Genomic DNA, 22,764 nt, shown 5'->3' with positions numbered 1-22,764 from the left:
AATTGAGTGGATGGCCGCCATTTAATGGCAAATATTTGCTGTTATTTTAGAACAACGGCTGTTATATTGAAATAATGGCCGTTATTTACTGTTATATGGCGGCCATCCACTCAATTTCAACATTGTGTGAACAGATCCTTTCTGTGTTTTTAATCCACTCCTGGTTTTGGTTGCAATACTGACTGAAATATACTGACTGAAATATACGTAGTGTGAACGCAGCCTAAATCAAGAAGTATCACCTGCATCTGGACATTAAAATTTAGAAGACTGAGCAGGTACACTTTGAGGCCAGGTTCAGACTATGTAACTGTGCGGCTGTAATTGTGCGGCGGTATTTTTGGTGGTTCATGCGTACGCTGGAAAGTATAGGATATACGGCTGCAGAGTGCACACAATGTATGAATCTACGGCCCGATCGTAAACGGACCCGTAAAAAAAGAACAAGACCATTGTTTGCGTCTGGAAACGCGTCCGTGGATTGACAGGCGGTCCGTACGGAGTACTTCAAAAATAGCCGGCAATGATGCCGAATGCCGATGCCTCTAATAGTTAATATATAAAATTAATAAAACACATTTTCTTTGTAATAAAGTCCCTTTCGTTGTTCAATAATTTAATTCTAACGAATCCATCATTGTGCAATTAAATATACTGTTAAAATATATATATATATAAATAAATGTATATTTATATATATATTTATTTTTTGACAGTATATTTAATAGCACAATAATGGATTCGTTAGAATTAAATTATTGTACAACGAAACTGAATTTATTTCATCGAAAATGTGTTTTATTAAATAAATATTAATTAGTACAGGAAGCTCCATAAGCCGTTAATTCATATTGTCGGCAAAAGAGCATTCTGTACTAATCATCACTTTACTTTAATTAAAACATCAAATGTTTCTTCTAATTATGTTATCACAATAGCATTATTAGAAGAAACATTTAGAATTATATGTGCGCTCAGCTGATTGGCTGATCGGCTGAGCGCACATATAAAGAGCCGGTCCGCAGTACAGTGACTTCATTGTGCTGCGGACCAGCGAAGAGGACACATCGGGGTGAGTATAGAGCTCTCCCCACCCCCTCCCCAGCACTGCACCCCTCCCAGCAAGAAAGGGGGGGATGCAATACATCCTCCCTTAACCCCTTGGGGGTCAGACTGTAAGCAGCGATCTGTAAAGATGCTGCATACTGTAAGGAGCACAACACCGCTCACAATGATGGGTGTTGTGCTCCTGTTTGTGTGTTTTTTGTGTGTTTCTCCCTTTTTGTTTTTCAGATATCGGTATCCTGGGGATTACGTCGGATTCCGTGGACTACGTCGATGACCAGCGTTTTTTTTTTTAATAAAATGGTCAATGAGGGGTGTGGGGTGTTTTTATTTGAATAAAAAAAATTTTTAACTTGTGTCTTGTCTTTATTTCTTTACTTTATAGACTTAGTAGTGGAAGCCGTCTAATAGACGGAATCCATTACTAAGTTGGGGCCTAGTGTTAGCCGGTATAAAATGGCTAACACTAACCCCCTATTATTACCCCAGTACCCAATGCCACCAGGGGTACTGGGAAGAGCCAGGTGCCAGTGGTCCCGGAGCGTCAAAATTGGCGCTCCTGGACCGGGCGGCAGCAGGCTGGTAAGATTTAGGCTGGGGAGGGCCTAAACCAATGGCTCTTCCCACCCTGGTGTTACCAGGCTGCTGTCGTTTGGTTTTTAACCCGGCTGGTTATAAAAATAGGGGGGACCCTATGCGGTTTTTTTAAATTATTTATTTATTTAAAAAAAAACCCGCATAGGGTCCCCCCTATTTTTATAACCAGCCGGGTTAAAAACCAAACGACAGCAGCCTGGTAACACCAGGGTGGGAAGAGCCATTGGTTTAGGCCCTCCCCAGCCTAAATCTTACCAGCCTGCTGCCGCCCGGTCCAGGAGCGCCAAATTTGACGCTCCGGGACCACTGGCACCCGGCTCTTCCCAGTACCCCTATTGGCATTGGGTACTGGGGTAATAATGGGGGGTTAGTGTTAGCCATTTTATACCGGCTAACACTAGGCCCCAACTTAGTAATGGATTCCGTCTATTAGACGGCTTCCACTACTAAGTCTATAAAGTAAAGAAATAAAGACAAGACACAAGTTAAAAAAAAAATTTATTCAAATAAAAACACCCCCACACCCCTCATCTACCATTTTATAAAAAAAAAAAAAAAAAAAACGCTGGTCATCGACGTAGTCCACGGAATCCGACATAATCCCCAGGATACCGATATCTGAAAAACAAAAAGGGAGAAACACACAAAAAACACACAAACAGGAGCACAACACCCATCATTGTGAGCGGTGTTGTGCTCCTTACAGTATGCAGCATCTTTACAGATCGCTGCTTACAGTCTGACCCCCAAGGGGTTAAGGGAGGATGTATTGCATCCCCCCCTTTCTTGCTGGGAGGGGTGCAGTGCTGGGGAGGGGGTGGGGAGAGCTCTATACTCACCCCGATGTGTCCTCTTCGCTGGTCCGCAGCACAATGAAGTCACTGTACTGCGGACCGGCTCTTTATATGTGCGCTCAGCCGATCAGCCAATCAGCTGAGCGCACATATAATTCTAAATGTTTCTTCTAATAATGCTATTGTGATAACATAATTAGAAGAAACATTTGATGTTTTCATTAAAGTAAAGTGATGATTAGTACAGAAAGCTCTTTTGCCGGTAATATGAATTAACGGCTTATGGAGCTTCCTGTACTAATTAATATTTAATTATTAAAACACATTTTCGATGAAATAAATTCAGTTTCGTTGTTCAATAATTTAATTCTAACGAATCCATCATTTTGCAATTAAATATACTGTCAAAAAATAAATATATATATATATATAAATATACATTTATTTATATATATATTTATTTTAACAGTATATTTAATTGCAAAATGATGGATTAGTTTAAATTTAATTATTGAACAACGAAAGGGACTTTATTACAACGAAAATGTGTTTTATTATTTTAATAGATTAACCATGAGAGACATCGGCATACTGCAGAGGATCGCAAACCCCGGTAATAGCAATTCATGTAAACTGTTTCCCTGCTTTCCCAGATGCATCCAGAGGTGTTTGCATCACTTTCTTAAGATTTTATTTGTTATTTTTAGTTGAACCAGATTTCCAAGTAAATGACCGTATGTTTTGAGCCGCATGTCTATTTTTCCCACGGCCGTAGTTTCATCCGCACATTTACAGCCGCATAAAAAATACAGCCGCACAGTTACATAGTGTGAACCTAGCCCCCGGCTATGTTCACACTATGTATGTATGCGGCTGTATTTTTTATGCGGCTGGAAATGTGCGGCTGAAACTACGGCCTAGGGAAAAAATAGACATGCTGCTGAAAACATACGGTCAATTACTTGGAAATCTGGTTCAACTAAAAATAACAAATAAAATCTTTAGAAAGTGATGCAAACACCTCTGGAATGCATCTCTGAAAGCAGGGAAACAGTTTACATGAATTGCTATTAGCGGGGTTTGCGATCCTCTGCAGTATGCCGATGCTGATGCCTCTCATGGTTAATATATTTATTTAATAAAACACATTTTCGTTGTAATAAAGTCCCTTTCATTGTTCAATAATTAAATTTAAACGAATCCATCATTTTGCAATTAAATATACTGTTAAAATAAATATATACATAAATAAATGTATATTTATATATATATTTATTTTTTGACAGTATATTTAATTGCACAATAATGGATTCGTTTAAATTAAATTATTGAACAACAAAACTGATTTTATTACAACGAAAATGTGTTTTATTAATTAAATATTAATTAGTACAGGAAGCTCCATTAAGCCGTTAATTCATATTGCCGGCAATAGAGCATTCTGTACTAATCATCACTTTACTTTAATTAAAACATCAAATGTTTCTTCTAATTATGTTATCACAATAGCATTATTAGAAGAAACATTTAGAATTATATGTGTGCTCAGCTGATTGGCTGATCGGCTGAGCGCACATATAAAGAGCCGGTTCGCAGTACAGTGACTTCATTGTGCTGCGGACCAGCGAAGAAGACACATCGGGGTGAGTATAGAGCTCTCCCCACCCCCTCCCCTGCACTTCACCCCTCCCAGCAAGGAAGGGGGGTCACTTAACCCCTTCCTTGCTGGGATGGGTGCAGTCTGACATCAGTCTGGCCCCCAAGGGGTTAAGGGGGATGCAATACATCCTCCCTTAACCCCTTGGGGGCCAGACTGTAAGCAGCAATCTGTAAAGATGCTGCATACTGTAAGGTGCACAACACCGCTCACAATAATGGGTGTTGTGCTTTTGTTTGTGTGTTTTTTGTGTGTTTCTCCCTTTTTGTTTTTCAGATATCGGTATCCTGTGGATTACGTCGGATTCCGTGGACTACGTCGATGACCAGCGGTTGTTTGGTGTTTTTTTTTAATAAAATGGGGTGTAGGGGTGTTTTTATTTGAATAAAAAAAAAATTTCACTTGTGTCTTGTCTTTATTTCTTTACTTTATAGACTAAGTAGTGGAAGCCGTCTAATAGACGGAATCCATTACTAAGTCGGGGCCTAGTGTTAGCCGGTATAAAATGGCTAACACTAACCCCCCATTATTACCCCAGTACCCAATGCCACCAGGGGTACTGGGAAGAGCCAGGTGCCAGTGGTCCCGGAGCGTCAAAATTGGTGCTCCTGGACCGGGCGGCAGCAGGCTGGTAAGATTTAGGCTGGGGAGGGCCTAAACCAATGGCTCTTCCCACCCTGGTGTTACCAGGCTGCTGTTGCTTGGTTTTTAACCCTGCTGGTTAAAAAAATAGGGTGGACCCTATGCGTTTTTTTTTTATTTATTTATTTTAAAAAAAAAAACGCATAGGGTCCCCCCTATTTTTATAACCAGCCGGGTTAAAAACCAAACGACAGCAGCCTGGTAACACCATCATTCGGCATCATTGCCGGCTATTTTTGAAGTACTCCGTACGGACCGCCTGTCAATCCATGGCCGTGAATTTGCACTTTTACAGCCGCAAACAATGGTCTTGTTCATTTTTTACGGGTCCGTTAAAATAGTGTGCACTGTGCAGCCATATATCGTATACTTTCCAGCGTACGCATGAACCGGAAAAATCCGGCCGATGATTTACCGCCCGCAATACAGCCGCACAGATACAAAGTGTGAACCTAGCCTAAAGGGAAGATTTAGATTTTTGTTGTTTTTTCTAGAGTGACTTTTACTGGAAGGTGTTGTTTATTACTGTCTAGGAAACAATTCTTCTGATTGTAAATTCTGATTGATATCCTATTTTTCTGTATAATCTTTAATTTTACTAATTCTGGAGTTTAAAAATAGGACTTTCTTTTTTTACTAGCGCCAAAATCTTCTTTGTAAAACTTATTTTCTACAATCCAACAAATAATTAGTCATTCGAAAACAGTTATCTGTCAACAGTCATTCTCTTGAACTTATTGTCATCTCAGTGAGAGTCTGGCAAAACTGGAATCCTTAAACCTAAATACTAAAAAGTCTTGTTCAAGATATGCTTCAATGCAAGATATGCTTTTTTTTTTAATAGACTTTGGAAAGCATCCTGAATTTGGGTGATGCTATAAAGCAAGTTTAAAACAAGTAGTATGTTTTGAAGCCAACAAAACGTCAACATGAGGTAAGAACAAATAAAGATAAGATAAAATAAACAAATAACTGATATAGATAAAGCAAATCCTTAAATATGAAATCAGAACAAGCCACTGTAAGCTGCCAATCACTTTTCGTGTTGATGACAAAAGCTTTCCTGTGCAGTGCACAAAGGCCCAGATATATCAATAGCAACTAATCACAGTCCATGAAAGCTAAGCTGTGATTGGAGCCTGGTTTTTGTCTCAGACAGATTGATAAATTTGGGCCTCAGTGCTGTTCACTGTTGAAAGTCGATTCACACCGAATAGAAAAGATGGCATCATTAGGGAATGGCTGCTGGAGACTGGGGTAACTCAAATGGAGTGGTCTACACTTTCTCTAGACCTGAAACACATAGAAAACTTATGGGATCAGCTGAGTCACTGTGTAGAGGCTCATAACTCTGTACATCAGAACCTCAATGACCTAACGTCTTCCCTTCAAGAAGAGTGGGATTCCATGTTATTGTTTAGCTGTAATGGATGGCAATTTTTTGTTGGGGTATACCTAACCTCTTTTGTTTCAATAAATAGTTTGATATGAGGAAATCACCACTGCATGTTTTTACTTAAATGCCCTACTTTTATGATAAAGTATCACTGTAGCGTGAACTTTTTACATTTTTCATAAGTTTCACCTGTAAGCCAAATATCCCTAACTTTTTCTAAGTAGTGTATATACTGTATATATAGCAGAGATGTCCAAACTCTGTTAACCAAAAGAAAAAATACCAAAGGGGGTATCTACATTACAATTTCATCATACATTTCTGATATATCTCGATATCCTGTCAAAGGGATGTCAGCATATGCCATCACATACCAGCAGCGACCCAAATGACTTTATTGGCCTAAATGCAGTCAGTTAGTGACTATGTTTGGTCAATTTCCCACACATATATGTTTACTTTGAAGGACTGAAAATACGTAACTTGCTGCACTTTTAAGTCACAAACACATACATGTAGAAAATGGGTGAAACGCAGTAACTAATTGACTATATATTAGGCCATTAATATGAATAGGTAAATTGCCAGTACACAGCAATATACATTGGCATACCTTTTTGACAGGTTGCTGACATATACCAAGAAGGCATACTAAAATAGAAAATATGCTTGAGAAAAAACACAGTAATCCTCCTAAAGGTATACTGTGCAACGCATGTTTTATAATGTAAGGATGCATTCACATAAACTGTATCACAAAAGATTTCATGCTGCCAGTTTCTCGTTACCAGTTAAGTCTATGTAACTCCATTTTCGCAGCAGACTTTCATTCCACTACAAGAAGGGAGCGTCATAGTGCTGTAAAACTTCAGATATTGTGTGTAAAGAATAATAAAGACATTTTTACCAATCCGTGCTCCCCAATGCCCTCCTTCATTGTCTCTGGGTGCCCACTCAGTGTCAGCCCGCTCAGTCAATCAGCCGCCGCTGTCCCATTTAAAGGGGTAGTGCGGCGTTTAGAAATTATTCACAGAATAACACACATTACAAAGTTATACAACTTTGTAATGTATGTTATGTCTGTGAATCGCCCCGTTCCCCGTGTCCCACCACCCCCATCCGTGTACCCGGAAGTGTTGGTGCATTATACATTACCTAATCCGTGTCGAGGGCCGTCCGCCATCTTGTGCCAAATGTCATCTTCGGACGGACGGACGAGTCGCTGCCGCCCGTCCCCCCTCCGCCGTGTCACAACTGTGCTCAACTGCGATTGGCTGAGCACAGTTATGCTCAGCCAATCACGGCTGAGCATCGGATGACGCTGCAGAGGGCGGCCGGCATTCGGGACATTCGGAGCTGTTCGCCGGCCGCCCGAAGAAGACGTCACTCGCTGAAGATTGGAGACGGGTGTCGGCACGTGACAGGTGAGTATAGCGCGCCACACTTCCGGGTACACGGGTGGGGGTGGTTGGACACGGGGAAGGGGGCCATTCACAGACATAACATACATTACAAAGCTGTATAACTTTGTAATGTGTGTTATTCTGTGAATAATTCTTTACCGCCGCACTACCCCTTTAAGCTAGTGACTGGGCTGCCTCTGAGCGGGGACCTGGAGATGCCGCAGAAGGACACAGAGAGCATGGACAGGTAAGAATGGTTTCTTTATTATGTTTTAATATAAGAGCAGCACAATATCTGTTTAACAACACACTACAAATCCCATAGCAGTCCATTCTCGCAGTGGAATGAAAATACTCTGCAATAATGTAGTGCCATAGACTTTAATCAATATTGCAGCAGATTTCAGTGCAAAACTCGCAGCGTAAAATTCGCTGAGAAACAGCACGTGGTAATGTACCCTTAGGCCTTATTCACCGATCCGTGACACCATTTGGAGGAGGATCGCAGCACAGATCACCTAGCCGGAGCCCCCTAGCCACCAGGCAGGGATCCCCCACACCCACCCCTGTCAGCAGAGATGACAGGAGAGCATGATGTCCGCTCCTGTCATTGCATCTACTACTTACCTACTCACCCATGCTGACCGGCTACACGTGCTTACTGAAAGTGGCCTGGACTACGCTGCCGGGAGAAGAAGGCAGCGTAGTCCAGGCCACTTGTGGTGAACATGAAGCCGGACAGCAGGGGGGAATAGGTAATTGGTAGATGCAATGACAGGAGTGCACATCATGCACTCCTGTCATCTCTGCCGCCAGGCGGCGCGGGGTGGGGGATCGGTGCCGCAATCCGTACTAGAACATGTCCTATTTTTCCACTGTGTGCGGATCGCAGTGTGGTCGTGGCACGGATCATGTGAATGGCTGCATTCACTTCAGTGGTCCCTAAAATGGTTGCAACCACAGACAATTTTACCGGAACTGTGAATGCAGCCTTAGGCTATGTTCACACTACGTACATTTCAGGCAGTATTTGGTCCTCAAGTCAGGTCCTCATAGCAACCAAAACCAGGAGTGGATTAAAAACACAGAAAGGATCTGTTCACACAATGTTGAAATTGAGTGGATGGCCGTCATATAACAGTAAATAACTGCCATTATTTCAATATAACAGCCGTTGTTTTAAAATAACAGCAAATATTTGCCATTAAATGACGGCCATCCACTCAATTACAACATTATGTGAACAGAGCCTTTCTGTGTTTTCAATCCACTCCTTGTTTTGGTTGCTATACAGCCTCAAAAATACAGCCTCAAATATACGTAGTGTGAACCCAGCCTTAGGCTGATTTCATTCTGTGTTTTTGTCAATCCAGCAAAGTATCCAGCAAAAACACAAAAATTAAAAATTAAAATGTGTACAAAAGTGGACAATATTTTAAAAGAGGATCATGGGAAGGGACATAAGGAGGCTTTAGCTAGATTCAGGAGGAAAGCGGCATATTCAGTTTTAAGTGGACAGAATAGCACAGAGTTCTATCCAGCAGGAGAACAGAACATTGTAAGTCTCCGTATGTCTTTATGACGCTCTCCTTAAGAAACTTAAGCTCTTTGGTCCTACTACAATATGCCTCTCACCAGACAGGCGACTGCTTTGTACTGGTGAAGTGCAATAACCCTAAAATAGCTGTCTAGAGATGGGTAATCTCTTCTTATAGAGAGAGCTCTGGATTGCTATACATTGCTAGTTGTGCTTTAACATTCCCAGATGGAGTAAAACACTGACTTTAAAGGAAATCTGTTAGATGCAATTCATGTTCCATACACTGTTAGATAGCTGTTAGGTTAGGAAAACACAGATAGATACCTTTTATACAGGGCCGGCTCCAGCTTTTTGTGGGCCCTTGGGCGACAGAGCCTCGGCGGGCCCCTTTGAGGAGCAAATCATGGAGAGACAGGCGAGGAAAGATTTGCAGCAGAAGAAACATGCGGCTGCTGCATATCTTTCTCCTCCTGTATCTCCTGATCTCTGCAGTAGTCAGGACTCTGGAGGAGTCAGACCCAGTCACAGGATTATATATATATATAATGCTGGTGCTGCTAGTTCTCTAGTATACAGCTCCTGCTCTGTGTGTGTGTATGTATATACACACACACACACACAGAAGGAGCTGTATACTAGAGAACTAGCAGCACCAGCATTATATATATATATATATATATATATATATTTATTTATTTATAATATGAACATGGTGAGACCTCTAGTTCTCCTATATACAGGCCCTGCAGTGATATACAGTGTGTGTATATATATATATATATATATATATATATATATATATATATATACACACACACACACACACTGTATATCACTGCAGGGCCTGAATATAGGAGAACTAGAGGTCTCACCATGTTCATATGATAGATAGGAGATAGGGAAATATATATATATATATATCCTGCTGTAATAGATATATATATATTACAGCAGGACCTCTATACACAAAACAAGTAGAAGAACCAGCACATACAGGACACTTAGTTTGCAGAGCCTACCTGCTGCCCTCTATCAGGTCATGTGTCCGATCACATGACCCGTGACATCATCAAAGGTCCTTCAGATTCAAAGGTCCTCTTTCCTACTCGGCTGTAGGGAAGATTTGTGATGGAAGACAGGTGCTCGGGGGCCCCAGTATGTATCGGCGTGGCCCCTAACTGTCACATGCGGCCTCTAGGGGCCCAGTCCCCTTTGTTACTACACTTTTTTTTCTTTTTTACTAACAAAAAAAATGTAGTAACAAACGGGAGTGGGCCCCTAGAGGAGCTGTGGGCCCCGGCATTTGCCCTACTTAGCCGGGTGCTGACGCCGGCCCTGCTTTTATACATCTGTCTGCTCTTCTAGAATGTAGGAAAATGCTATCTAACAGTATCAGTAGTTTAGGATGTGAATTAAATCCAACAGGTTTCCTTTAAGTTAAAGCTTAACCCCTTAAGGACCACAGGCGTACATTTACGCCCCCGCTGCCTGGGCCTTAAGGCAGGAGGATGTAAATGTACGCCCTGCCGCGGTCCCGGGCTATGGAGCGGGCTCATGAGCTGAGCCTGCCCCATAGCGGGTGAGGACCTGCTGCTATCTGCAGCCAGGCCCTCACCCTCAATGGCGGGCCGCTACGATTGCGCGCCCGCCATTAACCCCTTAAACGCCGACCACGGCGTTTAAGTATAAGTGACCGAAGCATCTCCAGTCAATTAGCGCTCGGGACCCCCGCAGCGTATCTGCAGGGGTCCCGATCGCATTTCCTGACTGCCGGAGGTCTCTTACCTTCCTCCGTGCAGTCCTCGGATCGGTCATCTGATTCAGCCTGCCACATGCTATGGCATAGCAGGGATCAGTGTTACTGATCCAATGTATGAAAGTGGTAGTTCCCTAAGGGGACTATAAAAGTGTAAAAAAATAAATAAATGTTTTACAAAATGCCCCAAAGCCCCTCCCCCAATAAAAGTGAAAATCACCCCCCCTTCCCACATCATACATTAAACACATAAAAAGTAATAAAGTTAATTAACATATATACCGTAGCATGCGTAATCGCCCGATCTATTAAAATCAAACAATACTATTCCCACACGGCGTGAACAAAAAGCGGTAAAAAAAACGATTGCTTTTTTTAAATGACATTTTATATATATAAAAAAAATAATAAAAAGCGATCAATACGTTTGATCTATAAAAAAATTTAATTAATAAAAACTAGAGATAAAGCCGCAAAAAATGACACCCCATACGACTCTGTAGGTGAAAAGATAAAAGCGCTATAGGAGTTACAATAGGGCCATTTTAAATATGCCTATTTGCAAAAAAAAATGTTTTACTGCTAATAGAAAATAGATTTTCGAAGACTGACCATGGGTCCTCTTTAAAACTTAAATTGGGTAAGGATAATAAATATCTGTCAAAATTGTACTTGCTAGCAATTGAAAATTAAATTTGTTATGTTAAGCCACTTCCTCCCCGACTCTTTTGAAAAAAATGTCTGACACCGGACTTCTTTAACATACAATGTGTGGGAAAAGCTGGATGATCCTATGAATCTAAATGGTCATCTCACTGCAGACACAGCCCTATTACTGAAGCAAGTGCACTGATTGGCTGTTTAGTAGCACCTCTCTACAGTACAGTGCAGTAATATGTGTTCTGTACTAGTCTGTTCCTGTCCCAGGATGAGCTGCTTTTTTGTACACCAGCTGAGGGCAACTCCTGTTTATTAACTATCTGGTTCATATTCTTATTCTTCTTCTTATTATCATCATTTTTTTCATTTTGTATTATTTCGGGTTGTATTGTAGGTCTTAAAATACAATATTTGTAACAATGATTGTACTTAAGCCAAATAATATTGTAACTTGAGGGGCAGCTAGCTCTATAAAATTAGCTCATTTATTACTTGGCTGATTGGTCACTGAGAACGCATATACATACATGCTGCATAAAACTAAATATATGAATAAAAACTATAAATGAATTCTTGTACTGGTGTCTATCTTTATCTTGTGCACATTACATCTACATATGCAAACAACATACATATACAGTTGTAAGGATACAAATGAATAGAAATGAGATTTATTATCTGTTAGTATTAAATGTATAACTATAAAATACTAAAACAAAACTCGCCAAGCACGGAGGAGTCCTGTGCTGTCTACCAATCGTCTGTAGTTAATATAGCACCTACTTCAATTAGCTAATTATAATGAAATACTGCATACAGAGATTAGTGTTAAGACATCTGTCAGACCATGTGGTGCTGTCTTAAAGCCACAGCAAATAATAATGATTATGCTCATACGAAAATCAGACAGGAAACAGAAGATTTGTAAATTGGTTGTTAAATGATGTATGTAGTGAGTCAAAATGATTACATACATAAGATTGTTGTATCAATACTAAAAGTAAATTGTACTAATCTGCTGTCAACAGAAAGACGCCATCCCATCTGACTGTTCTCTACGTGCTTCTATGTTAAAAAGCATGCTGAAATAGAAAAATTTCATTTGACCTATTACTTCTTATAATGAGAGGTAGGAGCCTGTGCAGAATATGGTATTACAGCAATATACAGCCTCTTGACTTTTATACTGTTTCTGATATAACTTTTTAGGGCCCTTTATATTACATTTAAAAAGCTGGATAGTTTCCTTGATGATATTGACTTAATATAACAAACATAAATCTTACTGTTCACTATTTTAAAATGTATTCCCAATGACTTGACAAAATAAAATCTGTGTATTTCTTATAAAATACAATTACTGTGTGTCATTTTATCTCTTGTAGCAATATTTTCTTTAAATTGTAATCCACTAGATTGCACACAATGTTGTGTGTACTGTACCTTACAGGTTAGGAAACCATCAATAAATGTTCCCCAACACAAACCTGTATATCTTGTGTATTCTGACCCTCTGCTATTTCTTTTGACTATTCTCCCTGTTCTGATTGTGTACTTTATTGATCAATAGGTTCTGACCCTTGGCTTTTTTACCTTCTATATTTGTTTGTCTGTTTAGTCCGCAATTTGTGTTTACACCTTTGGTTCAGGGAGGGCATGTCACCCAGTTGTCCACTGCAACATAGGATAGTTATGGCGAGTAGATAAGTACAGCTGGGTGGGTCTACCATTAGGGCCCATTGTCCTTGTTTTTCTTCCTGGCTGTATGGCAGCATCTGTTGGCATTACAATACATTCAGAAAGTGGCCTCATTGTTCTTACTGGATGGTTATGTTTGGGCCATTAAAGGGAATAGGCTTGCTGTAGCACACCATGGGATATGACAGCTAGGGCAGTACCCCTCAACATGGTGTGAATTGAGCCTAAGCCTACCTCTGAATGGCTCAAAAGTAACAGAATTAAGGTTCTGCGCTGCCTAACTTGAGTCCCACTGAGATGCTGTGCCAGTTGTTGAGTTAGGTGTGCAGTCCCTTTCTGATTTTCTTTCAATGCTATCAGTAGGTTTGGTTCTGTCTCTTGGTGCTGATGAAATTTCAACTGTACCCTTCCTCAAGTAAAATTTCATTAGATGTTACTGAGAAATCTATCAGCTACCTCAGTAGTTATGCACTCACTACACCTCCAACCCAGCTTTTATAAAAAGGAGGTCCTATTTCTTTCATTCCTAACATTGATGTTTCTATTTCAGTGTGCATAGGCAATGCTGCCATTCTTCTGTAATACTTGGTACCATATAATCTTTTCATCTGATTTCATTAACCTATTAAATATTCCAAAACAGTATTTCCTTGGACCATACAGCTAATTTCTAACATTCTGTTTTAAGTGTGCCTTAGAAACCCATATTTACATCTATGCTTATTATTATTTATAATTTTTGATATATAGTGCTGACATATTCCACAGCACTTTACATATATTGTCACAATTCACACCAGCCCATGCCCCCAGTGAGCTCACAATATCCTTATTCCATTTTCATGGGAAAGGCAATACACATTTTAATACATTTTTAGGCTATGTTCACACGCTGTATAAGACTGGCCAGGTTACGGAACAGCCGGTCTCAGAAAAGATCATCCTGGCCGGTACTGCAGTACCGGCGGTATGATCTTTAGCGCCACTAAGTTCTGATGCGGGCGCATCCGTGCATGCCCACATCAGAACTCTCCACTGTACTCAATGGAGCATGCGACTGGAGCCGCATGCTCCATTGTGTGAACTGACAGGGTTTTCTGCGGCCGCTATTCATTGAATAATGGCCACAAAAAACTGACATGTCAGTTTCTCGCTGCGCTGCTTGGGATCCCGGCCGAAGTGTATACCTGCCTGCAGCACAACGTGAGTTCCATACTAATCAACGGCCGTGATTACCTCTGAACTTAAGTTGTGTGAACATGGCCTTAGATTGTAGGAGGAAACCAGAGTACCTGGAGAAAACTTACATTCATTCAGGGAGACCATAATTTTTTTCCCCTAGGTCAGATTAGAACCCAAGCACTTCAAGGCAACAATGCTGCCCATAAATGATGCCACATAATTATATTACAGTTACTACCATAGCCCACTAGGCCTGTGATGGTCACATCCATAATGTAAGGGTTTTTGTTGGGAACCTTGACTGAGGCCAAATATTGCATTCAGCTAAGGATGTTTATGGTGTAGGCAAAAGATGTATGAAGTGAACACAGACCATAGGCATATAAGTCCTTACATAGATACATAAGCAAATGCATATGCGTGCTCATGCCTTCTCATAATTCTATGGCTGGGTCCAAATCACAGAAAAAATTAAAATCTTTCATTTATAGTCTTTCGCTGTGTTGGTTTGAAAACATGGTAGACTTATTTTAAGATGATGGTCTGTTATTAATAAGCTTTGATTATTACAATGATTATTTGTCATTTTCCCCTAACAAATACTTATAGGGTTTAAATCAACCATTTTGCTCAAACTTAAATGGGCTTTAAAAAATAAAAAAAAAATGACAGTTTTACAGCAAGGCATCTGACGTGACCTGACAGGTGCTTCACAGGGTTACCTTCACCCAGAAGAGCTGTGGACAGCAGTGGATCACTGATGCACAATAAGTCATTGTACACCAGTAATCCACCAATGTCCATAGCTCTCCAGGGTGGAAATAAAGAGATCTGCCAGAGAGGTTGAAGGGGAGCTGCACCTAGGTGTTGGTGATATTGATGGATCTTGAAGTTTCCCCAGGAAAAACTCCCTGATACTGTTGCCTGAGGTGATCACAGAGAAGCACTTGGTGTTGGTAATTAGAAAACAGGGAAACAAGCTATTATTGTTTAACAATGACTTACTGTCTTTTATCTGTGTAGTACCTTCAAAATGGCCGCCACCCAGAGATGGGTAACTTAACCCCTTAAGGACACAGGGTGTGGTCTGATCACCGTGCCCGCTAATTAGGCATTTAGATGCAGCTGTCAAAGTTGACAGCTGCATTTAAATGCCTGTTTTCATCACCGGTGGTGACCTAGTGGGGGGGGGGATTGCTCCCCTATGATGCAATCGCGTAGGAGGAGCAATCCCTCCACCTAAGCCAGCCGGGGGGCTGCGCCATAAGGGCACTAATCCCAGCTCGGCAATCTATTGTTATCGTCTGCAGCAGCCGAGAGAAATAGATTACAGATCTCATGGATCTATGTAGTATACTTATATAAAAGTCTGAATCACCCCCCTTTTCCCATTCCATAAATAAAAATAAATAAATAACATATTTGGTATTGCCGTGTGCGTAATCGCCTGAACTACTAAATTATTACATTCCTTATCTCACACATTAAATGGCGTAAGCTAAAACAAAGTTTCAAAAAGCAAAATTGTGCAATTTTGGTTGCATAAAATCCAGAAAAGTTGTAATAAAAAGTGATCAAAAAGTAACATGTACGCAAACAAGGTACTGATAGAAAGTACAGATCATTGTGCAAAAAATTACCCCTCACACAGCCCCATAGACCAAAGGATAAAAGTGTTATAAGCATGGTAATAGAGCGATTTTAAGTAACGTTTATTTAAATAAAAAAACTTTTAATTTTTTAAAAGCCATCAAATAAAATTAAAGTTATACATATTACATATTGTTGTAATCGTATAAACTTAGGTAACATGTAGGACAAGTCAGTTTTACCCTAGGTTAAAAGACATAAACACCCCCCCTTCCAACCCCCCCCCCCCCCCAATAAAAACATGTATTTTATTGTCAATTTCACCACACATATAATGTTTTTTCTGGTTTCACAGCATACTTTATGCAAAAATTAAGCCTGTCATTGCAAAGTACAATTAGTGGCGCAAAAAAGTAAGGACTCATGTGGGTCTATAGGTGATAAAATGCAAGTGCTAGGGTTTTTTAAGCACAAGGAGGAAAAAGCGAAAAATGGAAATTGACCCGGTCCTTAAGGGGTTAAGATGACCCATCTCACTTGTATACAATGAATTAAACATACATTAACATATACATAAATATGTAACACAGGTTCCATGCTAGGCCCAGCCTTATGGATTTTCCTTCAGTATACTGCAACCCCCCCTTTTTAAATATGCTCTCCTTGGCTACTGGCTGGGAGGAGGTTAGATCCTGGGAGCTAACATGTTCTTATAAATAAAAATATGTTAGACCAAAATACTAAAAGCAATAAGAGCAAAATGATCTCGCAAATACTACACATATTCCTTTACATGCAATTTATACAATATATCACAATAAATAGTAGGATGGGCTTCTGCCAAATGGGAAACACTCTTCAAAGAGGGTTTAACTAAGGTTAAAAAAGATAACCCTGTTCAATCCCCACCCATGATCTAAGCTTGTTTGTAATTGGTTTCTATTACATGAATTGGGCTGTTTGTCTGCATCACATCCTGACTTACACCATGAAGCTGCTGAAAATCCTCACTTTCTGGTCAGCTCTGTCTTACTTCCTCTGTCCTCCCCCTCCGTTCTGAGACAGAGGTCATGTGATCTTTCTCTCTTCTGTTATCAGGCAAGCAGTAACAGCCTCTCCAGTATGCGGGAAAGGGGACACTGTTGTTTCATCTCGCTCTCTTTCTCTAATCTATTAATGTAGATAAATTCATAGACAGATAAGTACTGTGTTTACAGTGCAAAGCAGAAGCAGATCGAGACAGTGGTGGTCCTCAGGCATGTCAACCAGGGCTTGAAATGGGTGCTGGGATCTTCTTCTTCTTACTCTTCTGACTCCATGGGGAAAGAGAAAAGCTCTAGTGGCAACACACCCGGCCAGATGATTAAACATAGAAACATAGAAGATTGTCGGCAGAAAAAGACCACTGGGTCCATCTAGTCTGCCCTTTTAGTCTTTTCTTTCTTATTATCTTAGGATAGATATATGTTTATCCCAGACGTGTTTAAATTCTGTTATTGTAGATTTACCAACCACCTCTGCTGGAAGTTTGTTCCAGGTATCTACTACTCTTTCAGTAAAATAATATTTTCTCACGTTGCTTCTGATCTTTCCCCCAACTTATATCTCACTGTGTCCCTCTTGTTCTTGAGCTCAGTTTTTTACTAAAAACACTCCCCTCGACTTCCGGTGGGCGGGACACCCAGAGTGGCCGCATTTTACTTGAGCTCCGGCTGCTCCATCTCTCAGCCAGCTTTTAAGGGGAGAAAAACCCTCCAGCGTCCCACAACTGCACACAGGGACAGAGGACAGACCGGGAGCAACAGACTGCCACCGAGTCAGACCCGGGTCGGGTCGCGAGAGGACCGGAGACCGGAGCGCGGGAGGCCGGCTGAGGGGAGGCGGAGCCATCTTGTCCCCGCGCGGCGGCAGCACCGACCGCCAGGGTCCCCCGGAACACCGGCCACAGTGGTCCGCGGAAACCCGACCGCACACGGAGGAAAGGAGGTACCGAGCGGGGACTGGTGCACGGAGGGCCGGGTGAAGGGAGACGGCGCCATCTTACCCCCACACAGCAGCAGCTCTGCCGGGCCCTCCATACAGCCTGAAGCCTGCCGCGCTGGGACTGCCTGGTTTCGGCACTGCCCCTGTAGCAAGGACATCTGGCCCGCACGTTGAGGGCAGAAGGTATCGGGTGGGGAGACAAGGCGCCCAGGCAGGGGAGAGACGCGGCGCCATTACAATCACACGTGGCTGTGCAGCACATTCTCCCACAAGTCGTAGGTCCCTCACACTGCTCAGACCTAACAGCAGGACTCGCACCAGTGGGTCCTCTGGTCACTGTAACCCTACCCACAATCTAGGCACATACAGACTTCTGTGCAGCCTCTGGCTACTGTGTCTTCTCTGCCTGATACACTATATATAACACCTCAGTACTGGTTAATCCATCGTATATAGACGCTGTGCAACAAGATAAACGCTGTATTCTTAAAGAGTCATAACGGCTTTCTGCTATAGGGTAGGATCGCCTGACCCACAAAACTACTAATACCACCGAGCCACATGATTAAGGTGCTGCATGAATACTCAAAGTGGGGTGCTGCGGGGGAGGTCGCAGGGGACCACTAACTGAAATCCATCCTCCTCTACCCAATGGACGCTACACAGACTCCTGCCGTCTCCCCTGGGACTGCCAATTACATCCCCTGAAGCCACCGGTGGCAAGGACATATAAGACTGTTTCATTATACCTGTTTTGCTACTAGATACTGCAGCTCACGAGCTCTCTGTGAAATTTAAGCGTGTATTTGAGGTCCTCCTGACCTCCATGTGAAATCTCTCCTCTTAGTGCCTGGGTGACTCCCGCACACCCTTGCTATTTCTGCCCATTTCGTAGGGTCATGGACAAATTTCTTTCTAAACCAACCGTGGATAAATCAACCCGCAGGCGCCAAACTCAACCTGGGTCCAGCCCTGACCCATCTTCTACAATGGCCTCCAAGCAGATACCCAAAAACAAAAAAGACAAAGTAGTACCAAAACCATCTACGGCTCTCTCACAACGTTCCACAAAGGACTTATTTAGCCCTCCCTCCCCAGAGAGGGATGACATCACCCCCCCCCCCCCAACATGTCTCCCTCATGTAGTCCGGCACACCAATCAGATCAGGAATCTATAACTGCAACCTCGGTGGCCCATGAGGTCTCCCGCCTACTAATGCCAATGTTCGACAAACGTTTGGACGCTCTACATGCGACTATCACAGCGGCTTTAACCCAAATCACGGAGCACACACAAAAACTATCCGACCTGGAAGGAAGAGTAAATTCCTGCGAAGTGGCCACCTCATCACTGGAACGGGCCGTCGCTCTTCATCGTGAAGCAGAGACCGCACTAAAAGAAAAACTTGATGACCTGGAGAATCGTGAACGACGAAACAATCTGCGATTTGTTGGGATTCCAGAATCATATGTTGGTCCGGCTCTTCACCAGTTGCTTATGGCTTCACTTCCAGCTGCGCTGGGGATAGAGGGCCCAGCTGACGCTCTCTCCATCGAACGGGCTCATCGTATTGGCCCCCCGAAACCACCGGGAGATAGAAATGTCCGTCCTCGGCCAGTCATCGCTAGGTACCAGAATTGGACCATAAAGGAGAAAATCCTATGCGCCTTCAGGAACAAGAGGACAGTTACCATCCAAAACTTCTCAATCCTGATTTTCCAGGACTTCTCCGTAAATGTCTCACTAAAACGCAAGAATTTTACCCCTATATGCCATTACCTTCACGACATCCGCTTTCAGCTTCTCTATCCGGCAAAGCTGTGGGTACAATCATAGGGCAGACAGCTTTTCTTCGAGGACCCCAACGCGGCCCGCCGTCACTTCCGGATTGGGCAGATAGATCACCCAGAATGATTCCATTGAGGGACTACCCAGGCACTAGCTAGTGTCCCCCTACATGGGACGCACAGTATTTCATGTTTTATTGATGATTTTTTGGTTATTGTTGGTACTGCTCTTAAGCAGTAGGTTACTGTTTGTTGTTTGTCATTGTTTTCCACTGAAGCTCACGATTACCTTTTCTATTTGTAGATACTATGGTGACACTCCTTTGCTCTCTAGTGGGACCTCCAGTCTCGCCCCAGATAGCTTGTATGAAGTCTCTCGTTGCTGGCTGGGATGACGGGGGACTCCTAAATGTATGTCTTATCATGGTTTTTGCTACCAGACACATGACCACCCCTGACACTTACACTAACCCCTCTGCTCTGCGATTTCTAAGCTGGAACGTGGCGGGTCTCAACACACCCATTAAACGCAAAAAAATCCTCACCTACCTGAAGCGCCTGAAACCGGACGTCATGTTTCTTCAAGAAACGCATTGGAAAAAGGCCTCTCCTTCTGCCCTAAGGGCGGTGTGGATAGAGTCTTGCCACACAGCCAACTATTTCTCAAAGTCTAGAGGAGTGGCGATACTTTTCCGGAGGGGCCTCCAGGTGGTCGTGGAGAGGGAGGTTGCTGATGAGGGGGGTAGATATCTGCTACTGGAGGTTAGAATAGACAATACACCATATACTCTGTTGAATGTCTATGCACCTAACCAACTTAATACTGCCTTCTTTTCCAAACTAAATTCTTTCCTGCTCCAGGGTCACTACACCAATATTATACTGGGAGGGGACTTTAATACGGTGCTCTGCCCCACTCTGGATAAAACATCGGGTAGATTCACTGTCTCTCCCTCTGCCAAGGACCTCCTACACATTATCGAATCCCACTCGCTTTATGACCCATGGCACTTAACTAATCCCACCTCTCGAGAATATACGTATTACTCCCCGGCTCACGACAGCTTCTCCCGTATAGATTATTTCTTGACTTCCTTTTCCCTCATGGACCTCATATCGACAGGCACATTGCACGCCATTACTATCTCGGACCACGCGCCAGTAACATTATCATTGAGGGGCATTTCCCCCCACACTAGGACCAGGTTTTGGAGGTTTCCTATGCATCTTATACACTCGGATGACTTTCAGGATTACCTGAAAACGTCATGGGCTAATTTTATAGATGACAATCTTCAACATGTGGATAACACCCCATTGCTGTGGGCCACTTCTAAGGTGGTGATTAGAGGCCACATCATGAATTACATCTCCTCAAAACGCAAACAGGCACACACAAAATTCCGCTCTTTATACCAAGCCTAGCTCCAGGCCCAACAAACCCACGCACAAACTCCCTCTCCGCTTTCCAAAAAACTAGTCACAGAGTCACAACAAAACTTAGATGCATTTGTCCAGGGGCAGGCGGCGTGGCTGGTGAGAATTGACCAAAATAAATATTTTAGACAAGCAAATAAATCCGGGCGTCTGTTGGCCCGCTTAACTTCCTCTAAAAACAAGTTCACACCAGTCACAGCTATACGAGACCCCAACACAAATACAATCTTCACAAATACCAAGGAAATAAGTGACATTTTACATGCCTATTTTGAAGATCTATATAGGGCTAGCCCTACTAACATAGACAAAATTGACGCCTTCTTAGACAACTTGAACCTGCCCTCTCTAACAGAAGACCAGCAATCCATGCTTAATGCGGCAATAACGAAAGCGGAGGTGACTAATGTGATCAGGTATTCCCCTTGCAACAAAACCCCGGCCCTGATGGCTTCGGCAATGAATACTACAAGTTGCTTCAAGTGGATTTGATACCATTACTTACCCGCTTATACAATGACGTGTTCCTCCGCAACACCCCGGTAGATCTCCTTTTAGATTCAAGAACTATTCTGCTCCCCAAACCAGGAAAGGACCCCCAACTCCCACAGTCCTACCGTCCTATTACACTGTAAGGCTGCATTCACACTACGTATATTTCAGTCAGTATATGTATATTTCAGTCAGTATATTTCAGTCAGTATTGCAACCAAAACCAGGAATGGATTAAAAACACAGAAAGGATCTGTTCACACAATGTTGAAATTCAGTGGATGGCCGCCATTTAATGGCAAATATTTGCTGTTATTTTAAAACAACGGCTGTTATATTGAAATAATGGCAGTTATTTACTGTTTTATGGCGGCCATCCACTCAATTTCAACATTGTGTGGACAGATCCTTTCTGTGTTTTTAATCCACTCCTGGTTTTGGTTGCAATACTGACTGAAATATACTGACTGAAATATACGTAGTGTGAACACAGCCTTAAACAGTGACTACAAATTTATAGCGAAAATCCTAGCGATTCGCCTGCAACAAATCCTTCCCTCTCTTATACATCCCTCCCAACGAGGCTTCATCCAAAATAGGCAGGCTGTCCGCAATATCAGAACTGCTATCTCATGTCTGGTAGAGGCACGTGACCCCTCCTCCCCTCTGACTATGTTGCTGCGTTTGGATGCAGAGAAGGCTTTTGATAAAGTCTCGTGGCCTTTTCTCCATTCCACCATCCGACGTAGACAATTTGGCCCGACTTTCTCAGACTTTATTACTTACACTCAAACAGATACCAATTCTAAACTCACGATTAACTGACTTAACACTGCGCCTTTTGATATCTTTGCGCGCACTAGACAAGGATGCCCTCTCTCCCCTCTTCTCTTTAATCTCTCCATTGACCCCCTTTTGTATTATCTGTCCCCCGTATCTCTCTCTGCAGAGGCTCCTGCTTATTGTCAAAACCTCATTATGACCGCTTTCGCTGACGACATCCTTCTCATAATAAAAAACCCTGTATCCAACCTTTCCCCCTTACTGGATGACCTTCAGGCATTGGGCGCCCTCTCAGGTTATG

The sequence above is a fragment of the Dendropsophus ebraccatus genome, chromosome 2, assembly GCF_027789765.1.
Source record: "Dendropsophus ebraccatus isolate aDenEbr1 chromosome 2, aDenEbr1.pat, whole genome shotgun sequence".
NCBI lineage: Eukaryota > Metazoa > Chordata > Amphibia > Anura > Hylidae > Dendropsophus > Dendropsophus ebraccatus.
The sequence above is the reverse complement of the archived record's forward strand: the minus strand, read 5'-3'. Positions refer to the sequence as shown.